General features: G+C 44.9%; 1 protein-coding gene across 5 annotated transcripts in view; it reads right to left on the bottom strand.

Annotated features, from left to right (window-relative positions):
- The window catches only part of PALM2AKAP2 (PALM2 and AKAP2 fusion), a 503,398-nt gene that overhangs the window by 479,988 nt on the left and 6,867 nt on the right, over positions 1-16,543 (bottom strand). The gene's annotated exons all lie outside the window — the stretch shown is intronic.

A 16,543-nucleotide genomic window follows, 5' to 3' on the forward strand; every position in this document is an offset into this window, starting at 1 on the left:
AGCCATTTTTTAATTCTTTATAGACCTGAAAGGTTTGTGTTTTGCTTTTAAAAGATTTGGTTTCCTCCTGTTTTTTTTTTTAAAACCTTCTAATGATCAGGAATATCAACTCGGATATTCCTTGGTTTTGATAGAAGCCTTTTTGGAGTCTCAGACATGGTTAGCATGAGATCTCACAGCTTAACCGAAAGGGTAGAAGTTTAAATATTAAACAAAGATTTCCTTTCTCCCATATCTTCTTTGGACATTGGAAGTAAACAGACGTTAACAAAAGCAAACACAAAACAAAGAGTTGTACAGTCTTCCTAAAAACCTCTCTTCTCTAAACTGATGAGCTTTTACTCTCTTGGGCGATCCCATTTTCATTAGCCCGCCACTTGTGGTAGAAATTTCTATAGCAGATTACGCCTGATTTTCTAACAAAAAAATCAAGCAAAAAGGTTTTGATCTGGGCATAATCCCAACTTTTTGTTTCCTTTGTAGGTCACCTTTAAATCCTATCAATCATTGTTTTAGAGGAACACAGCACATTTGTACTGGGATCTTAAGCTGGGTGACTGGGCAACAAAATGGAAATGGGCAAATGGGATGGATCACTTGATGATTACCTGTTCTGTTCATTCCCTCTGGGGTACCTGGCATTACTGACTGTCAGAAGACAGGATACTGGGCTAGATGGACCTTTGGTCTGACCCAGTATGGCTGTTCTTATGTTCTTACCCTATTCCTGGTGATCTTCTTTGCATTTATCAACATCTATGGGATGAAGCTTTGTCAGAAAGTGACAGTCAGTCAGGAATAAGAAAGAGAAAATGTTACAGGAGTTAAGTGTACTTACCAGCTGGAAGAGAGAAGAAATGCAGCAAGCAGCAACCAGATGCAAAATGGCTGCTTTAGGGCTGCTGCTGTGTTAGTGGGCCTAATTTAAAGGGCCAACTCCAGAACGGCATGCTGCAGAAAAGTTTATATGGGAGAACAACCCTAAATCGGGCAGAGAGTTTGTCTACATGGGGACCTGAGTGAGAAAATTAATCCAAATGAACTAAAATAGTGAGTTAGCCCTGGTCTACACTGGGAGTTTAGGTCGAATTTAGCAGTGTTACCTCGATTTAACCCTGCATCCGTCCACATGTCGAAGCCCTTTTTTTCGACTTAAAGGGCTCTTAAAATCGATTTCCTTACTCCATCCCCAACAAGGGGATTAGCGCTGAAATCGGCCTTGCCAGGTCGAATTTGGGGTAGTGTGGATGCAATTAGATGGTATTGGCCTCCGGGAGCTATCCCAGAGTGCTCCATTGTGACCGCTCTGGATAGCACTCTCAAGTCAGATGCACTGGCCAGGTAGACAGGAAAAGGCCCGCGAACTTTTGAATTTCATTTCCTGTTTGGTCAGCGTGGCAAGCTGCAGGTGAGTGCAGAGCTCATCAGCAGAGGTGACCATGATGGAGTCCCAGAATCGCAAAAGAGCTCCAGCATGGACTGAACGGGAGGTACAGGATCTGATCGCTGTATTGGGAGAGAAATCTGTGCTATCAGAACTCCGTTCCAGTTTTCGAAATGCCAAAATTTTTGTCAAAATCTCCCAGGACATGAAGGACAGAGGCCAAAACTGGGACCTGAAGCAGTGCCGCATGAAACTTAAGGAGCTAAGGCAAGCCTACCAGAAAACCAGAGAAGCGAACGGCCGCTCCGGGTCAGAGCCCTAAACATGCCGCTTCTATGATGAGCTGCATGCCATTTTAGGGGGTTCAGCCACCACTACCCCAACCGTGTGCTTTGACTCCTTCAATGGAGTGGAAGGCAACATGGAAGCAAGCTTGGGGAACGAGGAAGGATGATGATGATGATGAGGTTGTAGATAGCTCACAGCAAGCAAGCAAGCGGAGAAACCGGTTTTCCTGACAGCCAGGAACTGTTTCTCACCCTGGACCTGGAGCCAGTACCCCCCAGACTCACCCAAGGCTGCCTCCCAGACCCGCCAGGCAGAGAAGGGACCTCTGGTGAGTGTACCTTTTTAAATAGTATACATGGTTTAAAAGCAACTGTGTTTAATGATTAATGTTCCCTGGCATTCACGGCCAGTACAGTTACTGGAAGAGACTGTTAACATGTCTGGGGATGGAGCGGAAATCCTCCAGGGACATCTCCATAAAGCTCTCCTGAATGTACTCCCAAAGCCTTTGCAAAAGGTTTTGGTGGGAGAGGGGCAGCCTTATTTCGTCCACCATGGTAGGACATTTTACCACGCCAGACCAGTAGCACGTACTCAGGAATCATTGCAGAACAAAGCATTGCAGTGTATGTTTGCTGGCATTCAAACATCCGTTCTTTATCTCTGTGTTATCCTCAGGAGAGTGATATCATTCATGGTCACCTGGTTGAAATAGGGTGCTTTTCTTAAGGGGACATTCAGAGGTGCCCGTTCCTGCTGGGCTGTTTGCCTGTGGCTGAACAGAAACGTTCCCCGCTGTTAGCCATGGGGAGGAGGGAGGGGTTAGCTACACAGTGGGGGGAGGCAAAATGCGACCTTGTAACGAAAGCACATGTGCTATGTATGTAATGTTAACAGCAAGGTTTAGAGTGAAAGAGTGTACCCATTGTTCTATAAAATGTGTCTTTTTAAATACCTCTGTCCCTTTTTTACCTCCACCAGCTGCATGTGTTTCAAGGATCACAGGATCTTCCTTCCCGGAGGCTAGCGAAGATCAGAAGGCGAAAAAAATGCACTTGTGATGAAATGTTCTCGGACCTCATGCTGTCCTCCCACACTGACAGAGCACAGATGAATGCGTGGAGGCAGACAATGTCAGAGTGCAGGAAAGCACAAAATGACCGGGAGGAGAGGTGGCGGGCTGAGGAGAGTAAGTGGTGGGCTGAAGAGAGGGCTGAAGCTGACAGGTGGCGGCAGCATGATGAGAGGAGGCAGGATTCAAGGCTGAGGCTGCTGCAGAATCAAACTATTACACTCCAGCGTATAGCTGAGTTGCAGGAAAGACAGCTGGAGCACAGACCGCCGCTACAGCCCCTGTGTAACCAACCACCCTCCTCCCCAAGTTCCATAGCCTCCTCACCCAGACGCCCAAGAACGCGGTGTGGGGGCCTCCAGCCACTGCACCCCAGAAGATTGCCCAAGCAACAGAAGGCTGGCATTCACTAAGTTTTAAAGGTTTAAACTTTTAAAGTGCTGTGTGGCCTTGTCCTTCCCTCCTCCACCACCCCACCTGGTGCTTCCCTCCTCCACCACCCTTCCCGGTGCTACCTTGGCAGTTATCCCACTATTTGTGTGACGACTTAATAAAGAATGCATGAATGTGAAACAACAATGACTTTATTGCCTCTGCAAGCGGTGATCGAAGGGGGGAGGGGAAGGTGTTTAGTTTACAGGGAAGTAGAGTGAACCAAGGGCGGGGTAGGGATTCATCAAGGAGAAACAAACAGAAGTTTCACACCGTAGCCTGGTCAGTCATGAAACTGGTTTTCAAAGCTTCTCTGATGCGTACCGCGCCCTCCTGTGCTCTTTTAACCACCCCGGTTTCTGGATGTGCATAACCAGCGGTCAGGCGATTTGCCTCAACCTCCCATCCGCCATAAACATCTCCCGCTTACTCTCACAGATATTGTGGAGCGCACAGCAAGCAGTAATAACAGTGGGAATATTGGTTTCGCTGAGGTCTAAGCGAGTCAGTAAACTGCGCCAGCGCGCCTTTAAACGTCCAAATGCACATTCTACCACCATTCTGCACTTGCTCAGCCTGTAGTTGATCAGCTCCTGACTATTGTCCAGGCTGCCTGTGTACGGCTTCATGAGCCATGGCATTAAGGGGTAGGCTGGGTCCCCAAGGATACATATAGGCATTTCAACATCCCCAACAGTTATTTTCTGGTCTGGGAATAAAGTCCCTTCCTGCAGCTTTTGAAACAGACCAGAGTTCCTGAAGATGCGAGCGTCATGTACCTTTCCCGGCCATCCCACGTTGATGTTGGTGAAACGTCCCTTGTGATCCACCAGTGCTTGCAGCAGTATTGAAAAGTACCCCTTGCGGTTTATATACTCACCGGCTTGGTGCTCCGGTGCCAAGATAGAGATATGGGTTCAGTCTATGGCCCCACCACAGTTAGGGAATCCCATTGCAGCAAAGCCATCCACTATGACCTGCACATTTCCCAGGGTCACTACCCTTGATATCAGCAGATCTTTGATCGTGTTGGCTACTTGCTTCACAGCAGCCCCCACAGTAGATTTGCCCACTCCAAATTGATTCCCGACTGACCGGTAGCTGTCTGGCGTTGCAAGCTTCCACATGGCTATTGCCACTCGCTTCTCAACTGTGAAGGCTGCTCTCATCTTGGTATTCTTGCACCTCAGGGTAGGGGAAAGCAAGTCACAAAGTTCCATGAAAGTGCCCTTACGCATGCGAAAATTTCGCAGCCACTGGGAATCGTCCCAGACTGCAACACTATGTGGTCCCACCAGTCTGTGCTTGTTTCCTGAGCCCAGAATCGGCGTTCCACAGCATGAACCTGCCCCATTAGCACCATGATGCGGGCATTGCCAGGGCCCAAGCTTTGAGAGAAGTCTGTGTCCATGTCCTCATCACTTAGAGCATTTTGTGTGGGGACACACACAATCGACTATAAAAAACCAATTTCTAAAAAACCAACTTCTATAAATTTGACCTAATTTCGTAGTGTAGACATACCCGTAGTTAATTGATTAAGGCAACTTTAATTCTGAATAAGAGCATCCACAATGGGGATTAATGCAATTGAACTAATCCACTTTAAATTCACACCTTCAATTAATTGGATTAATTTTCTTGAGTACCCTTTGGAGGCATACACTGAAGCTATATCTACACTGTGCATCTTACAATGGTGCGACTTTGCTCTATAGCTGCGGTGTTGTAAGGGACGCAATGTAGCCGCTCTTCATCACCAGAGAGAGCTCTCCCGAGGACAAAATAAAACCACCCCCAACGAGGAGCAGTAGCTTCATCACTAGGAGAGCATCTCCCCCTGACGAAGCACTGCCCACATTGGCACTTTTCGTTGTTATACTTTTGTTGTTCAGGGGGAGTGTTTGTTTCACACCCCGAAGTGACAAAAGTTTTAACGACGAAAGTGCAATAGACATAGCCTAAGAGCTTGGGGGGGGGTGTCACAAAAATCACAAAGCCTTCCCTGGTGCTGCTGCCAACCCGCCGCTGGACATCTGAGCCGCAGTGGCTTCCCACCTTCCCCAAGACCCCCACTGCCTCCTCCACTCCACTCCACCCCCACCTCCAAGGTCCCCGCTGCTCCCCGCATCCCTCCTCCTCAGGACGGGGGAGTGAGGAGCAACACGGAGAGCCAGCAGCCGGCAGAGTGAGGTGGCTTGGCTGGGCACTGCTTGGGCCGGTGGCTCGGTGGGGGGACCTGGCGCTCAGGGAGGCTGCCAGTGGGGGGCGAGGGGGAGGGAAGGGCGGTGGCTTGGCCTGGTGCTCGGGGAGGCTGCTGGCTCGGCCTGGGGCTGGGCCGGCCCGACTCTGGCAACGCTGGGGCCGATCCAGTGCTTGGTGGGGACGGCGGCTTGGCCCAGCCCGGCTTGCAGGGGGGTGGGGGAAGAAGGGCAGTGTCTCTGTCTGGTGCTGGGGGGGGGGCAGTGGGCCAGGGAGGCTGGCTAGGGTGGGCGGGCCGGGGTTCCTCCGGTCAGGGGGGCCTCCTCAGGGCTTTTCCTTTTACGGGGGTGGAGGTTTGGGGCTCCAGTGTGCGGGGGGGCAGTGCCTTGTATGGAAGGGGTGGGGACAGTAGGCTAACCTCCCCAAAGCGGGGGTTCACCCACCGCTCGTGATCACATGCATTAATGTTCAAGACAAGCCACACCATGCGACATAGATTCATGCCACTTAAGAATTCTAGCTGTGTTCTTAAAGTGAAACTACTCCAAACAGTGATCTCCACTGCTACATGATGCATTTCTCTAATGGAGTCTGGCCGCTGAACTCATGGCTTCTTCAATATCTCCAAAGCATACGAGCAAAATCAGTCACCCCTCTAAGGCAATGAAAGGGATGGGATGTGCATGGGGGTACAAAATCTACACAGACAAACTGCATTGATGTAACTATATTGGTTATTAAATTGAATTACTTAAGCTACAGCAACGCTAGCTAGCCATTCGTACATGATTTGGAAGTATCTATGCTAGCAATCCAGCCCATTTAACTAAATCAGTTAGAAATGGAATTCTTTCATTTGGTGCAGTTTCTGTGTAGAACAGATCTCTCCCTAGGAATCAGACCATGGAGCGTCTTCAGTCTAGGACTTAAACACTAGTCTAGAACTTGAAAGATCTGGGTTCAGTTACCTGCTTTGGCACAGGCTTCCTGTGTGATCTTGGGAAAGTCACTGTGTCTCTCTGTGCCTCGGCTCCCCCTGTGTACAACGGGGACAATAGCAGTTCCCTGCATCCCAGCAGCGTTGTGAGAATAAATACCTTAAAGATTGCGAGGCACTCAGGTGTTCAGTGAGGAGGGCTATACCAGTACCTTCGACAGAAATTCACTCACAGGAGATGCTGAAATACAGCTTTAGAGGGGCCCCACCAACTTACAACCAGGAACACGTAAGAGTAATCGCTTTCCTTTATAGTAGAGGAGAATTATTTCCCTCTCTTTTTCATTGTCTGACAGCACTTTTCCCTACCTCCCCGCTTCATGGTCCATTTCCCCTGTTGTATGTGTGGGCCTTTTAAACAAAAACATGGGATAGAAAAACATTTGAAAAACAGGAGCACATGGCTGCAAAACCTCCAAAAAACGAGAACAAAGTGTAATCGCCTTTTGAGAATGTATTCATTCATTTATTTGTTTAGATTTAAATAAGAATATGCCTTAGCTAAGGTGCTATGTAATCAAACAATACAACAAAAATCTAAGCAGCACTACAATGATCATTCCAACGTGAACTGAGCCAACCAGTCACCTACAAAAACCTCTTTTCTGTCCTTTCATCGTTCTTGCAATCAGACCCTCAGCCCTTTCCAAAGCTCCTCTCAGACAGGTGTGTCTTTTGCAGTGTGCCTGGGAGGGCCACCAATTCAATGCATACCAGATCAAGGAGGGGGGCAAGTTCTGGAGTCCTGGGGTCCTCACAGAGTACCCTGCCACATCTAACTATTTTATAGGGGATCCAGCTCAATTTCCTGCATTCACCGCAGATCTTGTCAATGTGGCCAGGGGAGAGAGGCAATCCCTCATGTAGGTTGGTCGAAAGGCCTTTAATCTGAATGGTTTAAAGTTCCAGTCCCCAAAATATTTACACATAGGCTTAACCTTAAATAATTCCATTGACTTCAATAGGACAATGCATTTTCTTGAAGTTGACCACATGGTTAAGCATGTGCAAGAGTGAGGCCTAGATTTCAACACGGCAGAGTCCCTTTAAAGGTTGTTGGCAGCATAGATACTCTTTAAAGAATCCTCTTCCACCTTTCCATTGTATTGCACCAATACGTAATAATTACTAAAATTTGGAAATGTCCACTCCAACTCACTCTCAGGATGTAAAAAATGTCAGGGGGGTGCCACATGTGAAGAGCATCTTGTAAAATAGAGGCCTAATCTTCCCCTTTAACAGATTAGGGCCTAATCTCCTTAACAGAAGCTAAGCATCTAAGCACATGTGCATCTGAAAATGAAATACCTACTCTTAACAACCACACGGTTCTTCCATCAGCTCTGTTTTCTTTTATCTTATTTTACATTTTTGCCTTGCTTGTCAGCTAACGGATACCTCCAGCAGCTCCTAAGGCCCCGATCCTGCTACTGGAACCACATAGGCAGCATTGAAGTCTCTCAGGGCTTGATGTCTTTTGTGGAACCAGTTGCAGAACTGGGTCTTACAATCCTCTTCAAAGTAGATATGGATAAGAAATTTCTGCTTTCATTGTGAACATCAACAACAGTGCAATTATTTGAAAGACTTTTCAAATAGTCTATTTATACTCAGAATCACAGGCTCAAGGTCAGAGGGGACCATCAGGATCATGTAGTCTGACCTATTCCACATTGCAGGCCACAGAACCTCACCCACCCACTCCTGTAATAGACCCCTATGCTCTGACTGAGTTACTGAAGTCCTCAAATTATGATGTAACGACTTCAAGTTAGAGATAATCCACCATTTACACTCGTTTAAAACCGCAAGTGACCTTTGCCCCATGCTGCAGAGGAAGGCGAAAAATCCTCAGTGTCTCTGCCAATCTGACCAGGGAAAATTCCTTCCTGACCCCAAATATGGTGATCAAATATGGACCCTAAGCATGTGGGCAAGACCCACCAGTCATAACCTGGGAAGGAATTGTGTAGTAACTCAGAGCCCTCCCCATATAGTGTCCCATCGCTGGCCGTTGGATATATTTGCTGCTGCAGTTGCAGATCGGCTCCATGCCGTTGTTGGCAGTTTCATTGTACCATCCCCTCCATAAACTTATTGAGCTCAGTCTTGAAGCCAGTTAGGTTTTTTGCCCCCGCTGTGCCCACTTGGAAGGCTATTCCAGAACTTCACTCTTGATGGTTAGAAACCTTTATCTAATTTCAAGCCCAAACTTGTTGATGCTCTGTTTATATCCCTTTGTTCTTGTGCCCACATTTGTGCTTTACTTAAATAACTCCTCTCCCTCCCTGGTATTTATCTCTATGATGTATTTATAGAGAGCAATCACATCTCCCCTCAGCCTTCTTTTGGTTAGGCTAAACCAACCAAGCTCTGAGTCTTCTCTCATACGGTAGGTTTTCCATTCCTCTGATTATCCAAGAAGCCCTTCTCTGCACCTGATCTACTTTGAATTCATCTTCCTTAAACATGAGATACCAGAATTGCACACAGTAGTGCAGATGAGGTCTCAGCAGTACCTTGTAGATGGTATTAACACTTCCCTGTCTCTACTGGAAATACCTCGTCTGATGCATCCTAGGACTGTATTAGACTTTTTCCTGGCCACATCACATTGGCAGCTCAGAGTCATACTGTGATCAACCGGTACACCCAGGTCTCTCTCCTTTTCTGTCACTTCCAACTGATAAGTCCCCATTGTATAACTACTGCTCCTGAACAAAAAAAATCTGAATGGAAGTTCCTTTATTTAAAAATGGCCTTTTCAGAAGCAATTCTTGCTGCAAAATATTATCAAACGCTGCCAAAGATTTTCATTAAAAAAATTAAAGGCACAATTTTTAATGTATTGAAAGAAAATCATTAACAATATCAAAATTGTGTTTACTGGAAAGCCAGTATTTGCTAAATGAATATTTTTGCTAATGTTTTCAGTAAGTTTTCTATAAAATATTTGGCAAATTTCCTTGGAGTTTATTTCAAATATTTTTTAAAAGTGAAAAACTGATCCATTTTGAATGCTTCAAAACAAAAACTTTGAATTTTTGACATTTTTCTTAACTAGAATTCTTCATTTTTCCATCAGCTCTCTCTACACTTCCATGCACCCATACATTCACCCTACAGACCTCTACTCTAGGACATTGGGTCAAATCTAGTCCAGATTTGTAGTTACCAGAAGTCATTCATAACGGATGGCTATTGCTGGCATTTGTGCTGGTTGAAGCCCAATTACAAGGAGACAGATGTCCATATCACCAAAAAATAAATTAAAAAAAATAAAATAAAAAAATCATAGTATTAACTAGTTTCAGAGTAACAGCCGTGTTAGTCTGTCTTTGCAAAAAGAAAAGGAGGACTTGTGGCACCTTAGAGACTAACCAATTTATTTGAGCATGAGCTTTCGTGAGCTACAGCTCACTTCATTGGATGCATACTGTGGAAACTGCAGAAGACATTATATACACACAGAGACCATGAAACAATACCCCCTCCCACCCCACTGTCCTGCTGGTAATAGCTTATCTAAAGTGATCATCAAGTTGGGCCATTTCCAGCACAAATCCAGGTTCTCACCCTCCGCGCACCCCCCCACACAAATTCACTCTCCTGCTGGAAATAGCCCATCCAAAGTGACCACTCTCTTCACAATGTGTATGATAATCAAGGTGGGTCATTTCCAGCACAAATCCAGGTTCTCTCACTCCCTCACCCCCCTCCAAAAACCACACACACAAACTCACTCTCCTGCTGGTAATAGCTTATCAAAAGTGACCACTCTCCCTACAACGTGCATGGTAATCAAGGTGGGTCATTTCCAGCACAAATCCAGGCTCTCTCACCCCCCCGGGAACACACACACACAAACTCACTCTCCTGCTGGCAATAGCTCATCCAAACTGACCACTCTCCAAGTTTAAATCCAAGTTTAACCAGAAAGTCTGGGGAGGGGGGGTAGGAAAAAGGAAGGGGAAATAGGTTACCTTGCATAATGACTTAGCCACTCCCAGTCTCTAAGCCTAAATTAATAGTATCCAATTTGCAAATGAATTCCAATTCAGCAGTTTCTCGCTGGATGTCTGGATTTGAAGTTTTTTTGCTGTAAGATAGTGACCCTCATGTTGGTGATTGCGTGACCAGAGAGATTGAAGTGTTCTCCGACTGGTTTATGAATGTTATAATTCTTGACATCTGATTTGTGTCCATTTATTCTTTTACGTAGAGACTGTCCAGTTTGACCAATGTAAATGGCAGAGGGGCATTGCTGGCACATGATGGCATATATCACATTGGTGGATGTGCAGGTGAACGAGCCTCTGATAGTGTGGCTGATGTTATTAGGCCCTGTGATGGTGTCCCCTGAATAAATGTGGGCACAGTTGGCAACGGGCTTTGTTGCAAGGATAGGTTCCTCGGCTAGTGGTTCTGTTGTGTAGTATGTGGTTGTTGGTGAGTATTTGCTTCAGGTTGCAGGGCAGTCTCTACTGGCTGGTTGAAAAATTTCCATTGTAACTGTTTTTTGATGAAAAATTGATTTTCAATTAAATGAAAATTTCTGGGAGAAGTGTTTGCTTTCTGTGCAAAATTTTCATTTTTCACTGAAAAACACAAAATCCTGAAAACTTTTTGACCAAAACCTGAACATTATTTGATTTTGGACAAAACTTGTTTGGTTCTTTGAAGAAAATATAAAATTTACATGGAAATTTCAACAAAAATGAATATTTTCTGCTGAAAGTGTCTGCTTTCCATAGAAAATTTTGATTTTTCAGTGAAAAACCAAAGCCACAAAGATTTTTCACTGGAAAACAGGTGTTTTTTTAAAAAAATTTAAGATAAACACTTTTCAGTTTTTGCTTTTATGATGAAAAGTTAAAATATTTCATGGAACATTTTTCCCGACCAAGTCTTGTGACATACCACCTGTTATGTGAATAAATACAGGAATCCTCAGCCCCCAAATCAATAGCACTAAATTTACTCAAATAGAAAACAAAAAGAAAGAACAGAAACAGTCTCATTTCTTGAACAGTAGTTAATTCAGGGATTCCTGCCAGAACCAGAAACCCAGGATAGCTGGTAATATAAAAAGTATGTGTATCTCGACTTTTTCTTTTATATCATGCAGCAAGCTCCACATTACTGCGATCAGCCACTCTACCAGAATTCCCAACCAAACAAGAGACATTTTGAAAGGCTTTCAAATCACCACAAAATAACCATTGTTTTGATAAATGTATGTGACTGCATGGAATAACCCAGCGTTTAAAATAAATGAAAAAACACTGATGTGGTAAGACTGGATTGGAATTGTACTGGTGATCGGCAATTAATTATGAATTCATATTGTTTGACAAACTAAGAGAAATACTTTCCTCCCAGCTTCAAATCTATTTTAAACTTAAGAGGCTGCTGAAAGGCACCACTAATCTGCAAAAGGGAATTATTCCAAACCCATCTCTTTGCACAGAAAATATTGGATTCATTAAAGGAAAAGCCTCACAAAGCTATTAATTTCTTCAGACAGATTTTTGCCTTAAAAACCCCCCAAAGTGGAATACATCTTAGAACCACAGTGGAAGAAACATCCTCACCTTAAAACCCACAACTAAACCAATGTTTCAGAAACAAAGAACCCCAGAAAACCCAATTTAATGCATATTTAGCCTGATCCTGCTTCAAATATTTAGCATTTGCATTGAAAACACCCTGCAGAAATCTTCCTAACACTCCTGCAAGGAGCAGCAAGGTAAAGTAACTTGTCCTAGGCCACCCAGTGAGAAAAGAACAGAGCTCAGATAGAACTCTCACATTCTAGAGGTGGGTGAAATTTTTTGGCCAAAACTCTTTTAGGAAAAAATACAAATTCAGCAATACCTAAATATTTCATGACTTTGTGTCCAGTTTGCCAAATTGTTCTAATTGAAAAAAATAAACAAATTCCAAAAAAGGCTAAATATTTTTTTGACATTTTCAAAATGAAACATTTTGATTTTTTGATTCAAAACAACTTTTTGTTTAGAAATTCCCTCCAATTTTATAAAAATAATTCAAAAAATATTTTAAGAGCTTGAAATCAAAACTACATGTTAGCTTGACCCAAGATAATTTTTTTTTCTACTTTTTGATTTGCTGAATATATTTTTTAAAGGTGATTGTTTTTATTTTTTTTAATTGTTCGTGAACTGAAAAAAGCAGTTGTTCACACAACTCGGTAGGAGTCCCAACTCTGTGCTCGTTCTTCTACACTGCTGAAGTCCATGGGAATTTTACATGGTAGGAAAAGTCTGGGCCTACTGTATTAGACACTTGCAAAATTGGCTTCAGAAACAAGCTAGAGGTTGACTCTTCTGCACATGATCTGAAAATATGCCATGATTTTGAGAGGAAACTACAGGTAGAGGGCAGATTCTTTCAATGGGCATTTACTTTATTTAGCCTGGCACAGGGTATAAATCATAGTAGAATTAAACCCAGAATTGGACCACCACCAAGAATCACACCGTCTAACACAGATGTATTTTATATGGAAACTGCCATGCATCATGAACCACAACCAGGAGACAATCCCCTGTCTTAAGAGACAACATTGAAGTATTCCCAAAGATTTCAGTACATATTTGTTTGACCTTACTTTCAGAGACATGGGAAAAACAAAGCCTCTGAACAGAATCTGCCAGAGTCTGCAGAGAAGCCTTATGGATATTGATATCAAAGGCTGCTGACCAAAAACACTATCCAGAATCAGTGCTGACTGTTGGCCCTTGTCTGTTGCCAGGTGGAATTTGACTAGGAATAAACACAGCCCCCATGCCACACTCAGGCCTAAACCCAGACTGGGAACAAGAGGATTAAAGGAATCAGAATTGTCCATAAGACATGCATGCTGCTTCACTTCTGCCTTCTAAACAACTTATCCAAAGAGGGAAGTTAGAGCCTGGGCAATAAAGAGACATCCAGTGTCATGAAATGGTCTTGTGAGGAAAAGGCCTAACTGCTTACTTATGGGAAACTGGCATCCTACCCTCCCACTAGGAGCTAATAGTCATCTCTGTCAATAATCATCCCAATTCTTGCAGCCCTTACTCTGCCTGATAGCTTTCACAGCCACAAAGAATAATGGCCCATCTTGCAGGTCATAGGCTGTTGTTCTCCCAACATCTACAGAAGCTTCATAGACAACTCTGGCTGAAATTCAGAGGAAACAGCATTAGTGCTCTCTTTGTACAGTTAGGATTGCCAGGTGTCCGTTTTTCAACCGAAATGCCTGGTCAAAAAGGGACCCTGGCGACTCCGGTCAGCTTTGCTGACCAGGCCGTTAAAAGTCCAGTCAGTGGTGCAGTAGGGCTAAGGCAGGCTCCCTGCCCGCCTTGGCTCTGTGCAGTGCTTGGAAGCAGCAGCATGTTCCCCCTCTGGCTCCTAGCTGTAGGGACAGCCAGGTGGGCTCTGCATGCTGCCCCCGCCACAAGCACCAGTTCTGCAGCTCCCATTGGCTGGGAACCATGGCCAATGGGAGCTGCAGGGGTGGCATCTGCGGATGGGGTAGCGAGCAGAGCCACCTGGCCGCACCTTCATCTAGCAGCCAGAGGGGGAACATGCCACTGCTTCCAGGAGCTGCTTGAGGTAAGTGCAGCCCGGAGCCTGCACTCCTCCTGTGGCCCAACCCTGAACCCCCCCGTCCTCTGAACCCCTTGATCCCAGCTCGGAGCACCCTCCTGAACCCCAGACTCCTCATCCCCAGCCCCACCCCAGAGCCTGCACCCCCAGCTGGAGCTATCCCCCTCTCCCCCAACCCCCTACCCCAGCCCTGATCCCCTTCCCTCTGAATCCCATCGGTCTAAGCCCAGAGCACCCAGTCCCTCCTACATCCCAAACCCCTCATCCCCAGCCCCACCCCAAAGTCTGCACCCCCAGCTGGAGCCCTCACTCCCCAACTCCCTGTCCCAGCCTGCAGCCCCCTCCTGCATTCCAAACCCCTCATCCCTGGCCCCACCCCAGAGCCTGCATCCCCAGCTGGAGCCCTCACCCCTTCCTGCACCCCAACCCCCTCAACCAGCCTGGTGAAAATGAGTGAGTGAGGATGGGGAGAGTGAGCAACAGAGGGAGGGGGGATGAAGTGAGCAGGGGTGGGACCTCAGAAGTGGCAGGTCCTCAGAGGAGAGGCAGGGGAGGGGGCAGAGCAAGGGTTTGTGCAAGTATAAATTTGGCAACCCTAGGTACAGTCCTGCACCCATGGAACTAGCTGATCTGGTCCAAACATAGAATCATAGAATCATAGAATATCAGGGTTGGAAGGGACCCCAGAAGGTCATCTAGTCCAATGATGAATTTATTAGCAAAGACTACAAAAATTCTTCACAAGGAAGTAAAAGATGTCTCTATCCAAAAATTATCCAGCTAACCAGCACTAAGAACAACTCTGCCAGTCAAAACTGATGGACGAAAAGAAAACTCTTAGTTTCTACTACAGCCACAGGACTGCAGAAATTATTTCTGTCACAGCCTACAAGAAAAATCACACAGCAGAGTTCAAATTACCATGTTTAGCAATATACACAACATGCAAGGCCTAGCTATATATACAAACCGCTGCTCTGGCTACTTCCTAAAAACACACAGAGAGCCCCACGAGAAGGCCCACAAACTATTAATGAGAATTGGATCGCATCCCTACACACTGCAAAGTACAAGGCTCATGACCATGCCTTTGGCTGCTTGCCAACCATTTAATACGTTGCTTCTCACCGTTACACAAAAATGACCTGTGAGGGTACCACTAAGGAGTGAATGGGAGTACGGGGTTGGAAGGCAATGCCTATTACAAGACAGATATGAATCCTCATGTTCTATCAGTGTTCAGCAGGAAGAGCCAATGGCTGAATAATCCTTTTGCCCTCAGAGAATTTTGAAGTGTCACTGGGTCCATCAATAGATGCATAAATTTAAAGGCTGGAAGGGACCATTATGATCATCTAGTGTGACTTCCTGCGTAACACAGGCCAGAGGATTCCATCCAGTGATTCCTGCATTGGGCCTTTCAGATGGATCTTTCAGAAAGACATCAGATCCTGATTTCAAGAACTCAAGTAAGGGGGAATCCACTACTCCATAGTCTCCAAGGGCAGGCCTGTGAAATAGGTCCCCTCCCTGATGGAAGAGTAAGTGAGCACTCACCTCAGACAGAATTAGTTACTTATGCCAAACTGCTTCCCCGACCCACTCTTCCTATTTCCAGCCCCAACTCAAAAATAAAATCTGAAATGCATACACCAAAGGCACTTGATGTGTGTCCTGGTTGCTATGGAGAGTGTAAGTGGATCTGGTTGGAAAATTGTAGTTTTCTGTCAGAAAAATGCCATTTCTATTACAGTAAAAAATATATATTTTTATGACATTGCGTTGATTTCAATGAAATTTCATTTAGAAAAAACACCTGGATTTTTTAATGTTAAAATGACTCGTTTCAATATTTTTTGATTGAAAAGTTTAGATTTTTCATTTCAAAACGACTTTCCTTTTCAAAAGTTACTTTATGTTATGTTTAGAAAAATAAAAAGAGTTTAGATTAAACAAAAATTTCAAATTAATCAAAACAAAAAACATTTTGGTTGATCCAAATGTTTCTCTCTCTCACACCTCTTCCCCACTCTCATAATTTTGGCTTTTCAGCCTGATTTCGAAGTAGTGTTTTGTGGGGAAGGGAATAACTTTTTTCACGGGGTGGAAAATCTGTTTTCCAACCAGCTCTAGGTCTGAGAACCTGAGCAGCTGTCGGCCCTACTACAATAGAAATAACAAAAACAAGAGTCCCTGCCTATACAGATAAGGAAGGTGCCCTTCAGAATTAATCTAGATGGTTTCAGGGCCATGCAAGGCAAACACTTGGACAGCTGGAACCGGAAGACTGAGGTGCAGTGAGGCAAAGCAGGCAGCTACAAAATTCCCATTTTGATTCATCCTGGGAACTGCACACGAGGTGGACACATTCAAATGAAAAATTATTTTGGGGTTGCACCTGATCTCAGATGCAAAAAGCCCAGTTACTCCCTATTTCTGACCCTCTTTAAGATCACACAAATTGAGCTCCCATGTGGAGACAGCTGTGCAAATCGACACCCCAAACTAGCTCTTAGTAAAGCAAGCCAACTAAGGGGCTTCACCCCTTAAG

The sequence above is a fragment of the Lepidochelys kempii genome, chromosome 5 (genome assembly GCF_965140265.1).
Source record: "Lepidochelys kempii isolate rLepKem1 chromosome 5, rLepKem1.hap2, whole genome shotgun sequence".
Classification (NCBI taxonomy): Eukaryota; Metazoa; Chordata; order Testudines; family Cheloniidae; genus Lepidochelys; species Lepidochelys kempii.